A 9628-nucleotide genomic window follows, 5' to 3' on the forward strand; every position below is an offset into this window, starting at 1 on the left:
AGGAACTTGTATGATGGAGAACACACACAGTTATTCAGCCAGCAGAAGGTGTTTCTTTGCCAGCAAGTGTGTGTGTGTGTGTGTGTGTGTGTGTGTGTGTGTGTGTGTGTGTGTTTTCAAGTTTGCAAATGGCACACTGGCAAGTTTTTTTTGTGGGCCTTCTAACAGGCAGGCAAATAGTGAATTTAATTTCCACCTTTAAAATCATTGTTCGAACAATTTGAACCAAACAGTCAAATAATTTATATAGCTAAGATTGAGTGTAACTTATATTATACCTTCACACACGACAAACAATGTTAACAGTCACACACTCAATATGTTCCAGTTCCTATCAATTTTTTCTTCACCAGAATGCACAAGAAAAATGAATCCCCTACAGACAGTAGTCACTATCAGCTCAAAGTCCCCAATCTATCTTAAAAAGTGTAGCCTAATGGCTCTAAAATGATACTGTTACTGAGAAAAATAGTTTTGTTGCAAGTGTTCGAAGCTTAAGTTCATACCACACTCGAATAAATCTGCACTAAAAACTCAGTAAAAGCAGCAAGAGGGCTGCTCTTTCCATTCTTTCATAGCTTTACCAATACAGTATACTTCATATGCCAAATATGCACCTATTTACTGATCAAAATTATCTTCTCTTACAGTCAGTTTTTTTTAAATCAAATTTGTACAGTCATTTATGTATGTATACAGTTATTTATTTGCACTAATAATGTCAGTCTCCCATGTTATTGTCATTCTCATTGTAATATTACAGGTTATTGTTTTGCACTGTTGATTGTTTCTTTGCACTGATTTTGGGTTTTTCTTGTCATTGGCAATGTTTTTCTTTTAGTTTTTCTAAATATGTTCAGTTTGTCTTGCACTGTTTGTGTGCTTTTTTGTGTATATTGTGTGTTTTTAATGTCTACTCAATGTGCCTTTTTAACTTGCCAACTGGGGACAAATAAAGTTTCTTGAATTGAATTGAAAGTTGAATAACAATAACAATAATAATAATGATAATAATAATAATGACGATGATGATAATGATACATGTCGCAGACTGGCTCAGTGAATGTGACAAGATGGGAGATCACACAAAGCTTGTACTAAAGACACAATTTATTATAAATAAAAGCTAAGACATGTACGAATTGGGATGTAGAAATCAGCAAGTTTAGCCATGAATGCAACATGTGGATGAGTGGCATGTGTGCTGCAGAGGTGCTGGATGCACAAAGAAAAAAAAACCAAAACAAATGGATATCAGTAGTTGTAACTTTTTCTTTTAGGAATGCAGGGGGGACTGAAGCCAGGGAGCTGAGGTTGGGCAAGGGTGGGGTACACCCTGGATGGGTCACCAGTCTATCACAGGGTTGACATATAGAGACAAACCACCAAACCATGTGACTCACAGTCACACCTACGGACACTTTATAGTCACCAGTTAACCTAAACCTGCATGACTTTGGACTGTGGGAGGAAGCTGGAGCACCTGGAGGGAACCCATGCAGGCACGGGGAGAACATGCAAACTCCAAACAGAAAGGCCCCAGCCAAATCATCATGTTCAAACCCAGAACCGTCTTGCTATTATAGTACCACTGTAATAAAGATCAGATACATTTAACAAATCAAATTAAATATTAAAACTTTTCCATTCAAAATATCTTTGTCTAACAGCAACATCACTCATGACCCAATCATTAATTATTATCACCAGTTACATCACCAATATCATTTCACCATCATCATCTTAAAACTGAATGTATAGCAAAACTTATTTTCAACATTCAGTCATGGGTTGAACAAGAATTCAAGAATCTAAGGTGACGATTATTCTAAATCCTGTTGGTTTGAGGTTTTCCAGCCAGTTTGGCAAACTGGCACAGTGAATAATAAAAAACAAGTTATTTGGTCGTGTGTTCTCGTTCCTAGAATACATGGAGATTTTGGCAGACAGCACAGGATCAGTGTCAAAGCTACGTTTTATATCTCAATCTGATGCCTACCAGTGTTGTCCAGCAGTACTCTTTCTGCACCATTTCAGAACTCTGGGTTCACAAAGTCCTTTTCTCCCAAAGATAATCTTTATCTATTAGTTTTACTACAGAATAGCTATTATCTGAGGTCCAAGGAGCTTTTGGGAAATCATGGGCCCCAAGTCGGTAACTTTCCAAGCCTGGCTCAGTGCTTGTACTGCAGTGCAAGGAATGCAGTGGTTGTTTTAACATTACAATGGCTTGGCAGGACTCTCTGTGGTCAACCACTTGGTCCCAGACACCCTCAGACATGCCCTGCAGGGTGCCTCCAACAACACGCCTCAGAGAGTGGAGGCAATCAGAAATATAGGTTCTATGGAGAGTGAATCTAAGAAGCACACTAGGGCATCCCAGAACTTGTTACCTGAGAAGAAAAAATCTCAGTGATACAATAAAGCAATTTAGACACTCCTTTTTATGTTCTGTATCAAACTGAAGAAGCACTGCATGCAGGGCATTTTTTTTAATCTTTTTTTTTTTCTGTTGACCAGGGACAACAGGGATCCTGTTTAAAAAGTTGTTAAAGAATTAAAGCTGGTTTTACATATTGCTATTATATTTTGGTGGTTCACAGCTTCAAGCTTGCTACTGATATAAATCTTTAAAGACACAAAGAGACACAAATATGCTTTCATTTTTTAAAAGACTGAGTGATTTCATTTAAGACAGCAGGGGTCTGCAGGTTTTAGATAATGTTACTTGAACAGACGTATACAGTGTATTTGTTGGACTATTTTCAGTGGCGGATGAATACACATTTGGTGTGCTAGTGCCGGTGTGTGTGAGACTGAGGCTACCTCCACACTACTACATTTTTGTTTTAAAACAGCGTTTTGAAATCAAAATAATCTCCATCCAGACTAACATTTTAGCTCCGTATCAGAAAATGAGCTGCGTCCATACTACCACACCTGAAAATGTATACATGTGTGACCACTCACGGAGATGGGGCGTGCGCAAGCCGGTGTAAACAGGAACCCAATTGTCTTCTCTCAGGTGTACTCAGCTGATTACTTATAGAAAATACTACAAACTAGGAAAGCAAATGCAGTTGTAGCGTCAACATGCAGGATTTTAATGAACAACAGCTGCTAGCAAAGACAACAAGGTCAGTAACACTTGTAGTTCATGCTTTCACTACTGGTAGCTGAGGCCGATAAGACCCAATCAGGGAGCGACCCAGTGTGTCTATGTCATTGTTTCCAAGGGTCTCAGTTTTTGCCCATCCATACTACAACGCAACCACGGAGTTTTCAAACTGAAATGAGGCCAGCAACGTTTCCAAAATGCTCAGTTTTCGAGGCTAGAAAACTCCCTGGTAGTGTGGACGGGCAGTGAAAACGTCACCCTGGTTCCCGTGACAAAAAGCAAATTGGATTTTAGCATTAGCTTTTGGATTATTGCAGAAAACAAGTAAAAGTTCACATGTTTTGTTTAGCAAGATAATCTTACATAAACACCACTTTTACAATTTTTGAAGTCTTAATACAATCGTCAGATGTAAAAAGTGAATGTTATGCTATAAACAAATGACAACATGGTTGTATGAATTTAACATCACCACCACTAAGTTTAGAACTTGTAATTTATTTATTTAGTGTGCTTACCTCTGTGTGCTTAAGTCTTACTCTTAGAAAGTAAATAATGGCATGTATAAACACAATGAGGCTGTAAAGGTGGACTGGTGAGTAGATGAGTTTTCGTGTTCGGCGTGATACGTTTTAAACATCTCAGACAACCTCTGTGGTCTCATTTAGCAACTTCTTGGCTTCTACTACTGGCTTTTTTAATACAAATAAAGGCTTAACAGAATCACAACTGGGGTATTTACTTCCCCCTATTTTTTACTCAAGTCAAGCTGTTAACCTCCAGTATTTATGGTATCCTTTGTTACTTTTCCTGATATATATTTTTTTATTAAGAATTTAAACAACACTTGAAATTAAAGCTAAATTACTTTCAAACATTGGTTTTATTTTTGTAGCAGTGGATACTGGTTCAAACGGTTAGAATAACATTGTACTAATCAAAGTAATTGCTGAGATCTGGGAACACAGCAACTTTAAAACTAAAGATAGGTTCAGTAGGGAACAAACACAAGTGGTCAGACAATCATACAGGCAGCAACAAACTTTACCCAAACTGCATTAAAAAAAAAGTCATAAAATGAACAGAATGAAAAGCTCAATAAATATGCATCATTAGATGCAAATCATATGTGTGCTGACAGGAACAAAGATATCTCAAAGACGGATTTAGCATAATACATTCACAATGCACAGTTGAAAAGAGGAAGTATAAACACTGATGCAGCAGAATCAAAGATATTATCTTTGTAACCTGGCACCTACATACAGATTCAGTAGTGTTATGCAAGTGGCCATTGACTGTAGCCTTGAGCAGAGATGAGGAGCAGGCTACAGAGGTATGTTTGCATATTTCTAACTCCTAACACCTCATTCACTGCAACACTCCCCAAAACCTGAGAACAGATTTTGATGTTTGAAATCTGTGGCATTCTCCTTAATTTGTTACAGACTGTTTGCAAATTGGTCTTTCAGATCAAATTCCCTGCTAGATATACATGGGGAAAGGGTATCATTGAATTTCAGCAGAACTTAGATTGAGTTTTTGACCTAAGGTTGAGCTATGCGACTATCAAGTTTGTGTGATGTGTGTTACAACCACAAGCTGTTTTAGTTGTTCCAAACAGCCATGCTGGAGGGCAGAGCAAAAACTTCCAATCTTGCCAATTCTGACTCTGGAAAAGTATGTTGGGAGGCGGTTTCAGATGCTATTTGACCATCTCACAAGCACTTTGGCTGAAGCATACTGATGACTTTATTATAGGTGTGAATGAAATGCATCAGTGACACAGTGTAGGAGATGTAATCAGAATGGTCTGTCCACAAAAAGATGGTGATAACCTCCAAGGGGAAGAAACCTAATATAGAAATTGTAAGTATGCCTGCTGAAATATACGTTCTTTCTCATTTTATATTTTATTCTCTGATTCTCTTGGATGTTTATTGGCCTTCCTCAGTCTTAAGATACATGGGATCCCTGATACCTGCAGTCTGCAGGACTTTCTGCAGATGCCATCACTGCTCAAAGCATTTGCACCCAGAATAAAATAAAACAAACCTTATGATGAGAAAGATGCTGCAAAACTCAAAGAATGGAAAGAACAGTAGCCAGCCTTATGAAAGTCTTTTCTCAGCAGTTTTATGAAAGCTCCTGTTTATGAGCACTCACACAGAAGACGTTTTTTTTTTTCTCTCTGGTGTTTCTTTTGTTTGTTTAGCCTCCTTCACATCTCCTCCCTCCTCCTTTGGCCATTCCTCCCCAGCCACAATACAAGTCTTTCTACCCTCAAGAGGAGACAAAGATGTTCAGATTCCATTTCAAATGATATGGTGCTTATGAAGAAAAACACAACCGCAGTTAAAACTGAGAGAAATTATTCTCTCTGCCTCTCTGTCTCTCTCTGATTTTCTCTCTGTCCTGATGTTGCGTTTATGGTGTCTGTTACAAAATACAGAGCTGATGAATGATTGATGAAACCCTGACTAGTGAAACATAAAATCTCATTCGCACCGGCACGGCACGAACAAACAAAGTCAAACAAAAGGAAAGTAACCAACGGACTGCATTTCGAAACAGGGCAGTTAATGCCAGAGAGCATTCTGGGTAAGCCCTGGCTAGACAAACACCGTTGACATGACGTACTGGCAGCAGATTGGAGCTTCAGTTATATAAACAAGTGGTAGAAATAATCTCATTTGTTGAGGGAAAACAACAAAGGACAGGACCAGGATTTCACAATGTGAATTAACAAATTATCATCCGTTCGTTGGACGAAGATGTACTGTGAGGTCATGAGTAGCAAAGTCAAAGGCTTGGATTGTTCCTAATGCTAAAAGAGATCTTTAAGTCAGTCCAAATGCAAATGAGGAACAATCACAGTATTTATTTTGTATAAAATACAAGATCCTCTCCAACCTGATCTGATGACAATACAAATTCAGCTACACACAAAATATAAAGGCAACAATATGCCCAAAGGTCCAGAGCCAGACTTGAACCTAGAACACAATCACATAGTCACAAAAGAGTCCAAAATTCTCTTCCATGTCTTTGTCTACATTGACATTGGCACAGTCCTTACTATCTGCCTCTTCCTGTCAATACCATAATGCTTTTGGACGTGTGTTGTGGAGGTCAGAGAATTTGGGGTCAGTTTAGTTGAACATAGGGAGAAAAACATGGTGGAAAATCAGGTCAGTGCATGTAGCTATGGCTTGTGCAGCAGGCCAAGAGTGTGTCACCACACTACACTGAAAGTAATGGCCTGAACCTGACTAATGTCTTACGTCTCCATTTGGTGTGAAAACAAAGTAAGACTCACTGCCAAACAATGTTAACCAGTCCGCTACAAATTATGCTGCTAATTCATTTTGCCAGTTACATTTAATGGGAAACCTGGATCATGCTTGGATTATGTTCAGTGGCAATATTTTTTCAAGCGAATTAAATACTGCAATTTTGTACTGCACACAAGGCATAATGAGTCCTTCATGAGGTTAGGTTAAAATGGGCTATATGTAAATTTTCTCTGCTGTCGACGTGGTCTCTTGCCGGGAGCGGGTGGTGGTGATTGTCGCTTGTCAAGAGCTTTGACCATTGTTGAGTTTACAAGACAGGAAGTTATAATACGCCCTCCGAGTAGTGCTATGTCTTCAGGGCAGATTGGAGGCAATGAGTTGCTAAGGGAAAGTGACAGGAAGTGTTGGGGCTAGCTGGTTAGCATGCTAACTTCAATAGAAAAAAAGACATAATGGAGACAAGAGTTAACATTTGCGTTGCTCTTCACCACTGGAAACAGCTCTTGGTGAGTAAAGGAATGAAGTTTGACGCTGAACTTGAGATGTTTCTTCTTGACTGGTAGGTAAAAAGCTGTTGCTTTTGTAAGTTTTGCTATCTAGTGACAGCAAAACTTACAAATAGCTTCTTTAAGTAACAAAAACACAGAGATCAAAGAAAGATTGTGACTTTGAGTAAGTGTTTACTCGTCTCATGCTTAAGTCACTGTTAACTTCTTTTCAACATCTGACCAAGACCGCAACCTTTCCCCATCTTTAACCAAATGCCTTGAGTACCTGACTATTACCACAGAAAAGAGCTGACCATCAACAACTTAATAAGGACATCCACACTGTGTCTTTATTCTCCAGAGCTAAACATCAACCACACACGTCAGATCTTTAATGCCACCACATTCGTAACCTGCACCACCTCATTACAGAGGAGGGAGATGTCAGATCAGAGAGGCGCTTGAATGAGTGTGCACGCTGCGCTCAGTTGGTCGGAGGAAGGCACCACCTTGTGGCACTGTTTGGTATTACAGTAGCACCGCATTACTAAAAACTCTGTTACAATCAGTAGACATTGTTACAAAAATTAACAAATCACATTGTCAGTAAACATAGCAGATCAAGATCAAGTTTACTGACAAAGTTTTCTTGTTATATTGATAACACAGAATTCAGGGGCCTTGTTGGTTTTTCCAAGTCTGCCTTGAAACAATAGTCAGGTGCCCATATGAACACTGAAGGAGATTTTACTTGTAATCATTCCTCCTGTTGATGGGGAGAAAATCCAGTCCTCATTTTGTGGAAAAATGCACAAATATTAATTATTTTGAAAATACATAACATTCCTAACAAAGTAAAAAAAAAAAATCCATAATTTCTTGAAGACAAGGTTGAATGTCATTTGTAATTTGCAACTTTTTGAAATAGTGACTGCTGCTGATGGACGGTCCCCTTTATCACTGTGACTGATTACTTGGCCACAAAAACATGGCTCCACTCAACAAATATTGCAGTCCAGTTCTCAGTTAAGATGTGCGCATCACATGTTCAATCCATATTGTGTTTAGTGGAAGCTTTTCCACATCTCTTTTCTGATTTGGACAACAGTACCTCCCTCATAAAACTTACTTTTCCTGGTTTTATTCTCCCTTCAAGTGTTTTTATTTCTCTACTCTGTTACTGTGTACTGGATTTTATAGACTTAATTGCTTTATCTGTTTTTCTTGTCTTTGAAACCTGTTGATTTTATGTCTCGCCTATTTTATTTTGCTGCCTTTCTCAAGTCCTTTGTAACTGCATTTTGAAAAGTCCTCTATAAATAAAGATTATTCTTCTTCTTATCATTATTATTCTTACACAGTAACTCCCAACATTTCAATACTGTCTGTCTAGAGTAGCTATGGTTTTGCAGTAACACACCTAAAAACGTGTGTTCATAAATACATTTTTCAGTATGTGATGTGTGTTTGTATAGTAACCAGACTGCACGTCTGTTAAACTGTAACAGATACTGGTGAGTGTTGAAATCAGACAGACTGCCCTCATAATCTAAGGCTTGGGGGGGGGGGGGTGATCTGTTGGACTGTGATCTTGTTTCCTGCTTCCTCTAGAACACAGTTTAGGATCAAATAACCTTAGTCAGGTATGTAAAATGGTGCAGTTACATAAGACACGAGATTATTAATCTGTATGAGTAAATCAGTCTCATGTCTGTCTTTGTTTTTTTTTCCTTACTGTATATTTGTCTTATGGCCCTAAAATACAGTGAAGGTGGAACATTTGAGTGCGTGTTTTCAGGGCAGCAGCAGCGCAGCATGGCTCAGCAGATGGAGACAGAAAATCTGAGAAATAATAATGAAAGTACCTTTTGTTCTCTGCTGAATTAAGAATCCGCAGTTTCCTCAGCTTTTTCTTCTTCTCTGTGGTGGTTGCCAGCAGAGGATAGAGGCATTACACTGTTGTCATTCTTCTCCTGTCACACACGCACACGCACCCAAACACATACACATGCACACGCACACTTCTAAGTAGAGGTTTGAATAGAAACCATAGAAATAAAGACACAAAGGAGGAAAAAGCTCGGCTGACAAGAACCACAATCACCATCTTCTCCACACAACACAAATAGAAACCAGATGTTGAATGTATATGGTACAATAATGGCAGGATCTCTGTATGAAAAACTGAAAAAAATGTGTGCAGCAGTAATGGCAGCCATTCAGGATGCAATTAACTTGCTTTATTTTTAATGACTAGAATAGCTTGGCTTGTGTGCTGTTGCAGTTGAGCCCAAACGGTGTTTAGAACGAGGATGTGATGACTTTGTAATCAGTCCTAGTCAGCACTCTGACTTAAGTTGGATGTGTAGTTGTTGCCTGGTTGTTTATATAGTGCTTTAATTCAGTGTTTTGCAATGATCCTAAAGTCCAACAACTTGGAACAAACAACTTGCAGACAACTGCTAGAAAGGTGAAGTTTGCTCTCTTGGTTGGTCTAAAAGTAATGTCATGGGATTTAAAAAATGGAGGGGGTTTTAATGTGCTCAGAAAATGTCTTGGCAATCTGCCTCCTGGATGGCACAAGAGGAGAGCACACAGGGTGTCAAAAGTTGAGACAGGTCATTGTCAGAGGATTGTGAATGCGCTCAGCGAGTTTCATGGCAATCTTCCAGCTGGATTTTGAAATGTGCTGTACGCAAGTGGTAGTTTTTGAGTCATGACAGCAG

This window comes from Trachinotus anak, unplaced genomic scaffold (assembly GCF_046630095.1).
Source record: "Trachinotus anak isolate AG129_WGS33_773 ecotype Australia unplaced genomic scaffold, CSIRO_AGI_Tana_v1 ptg000004l, whole genome shotgun sequence".
Taxonomy (NCBI): domain Eukaryota; kingdom Metazoa; phylum Chordata; class Actinopteri; order Carangiformes; family Carangidae; genus Trachinotus; species Trachinotus anak.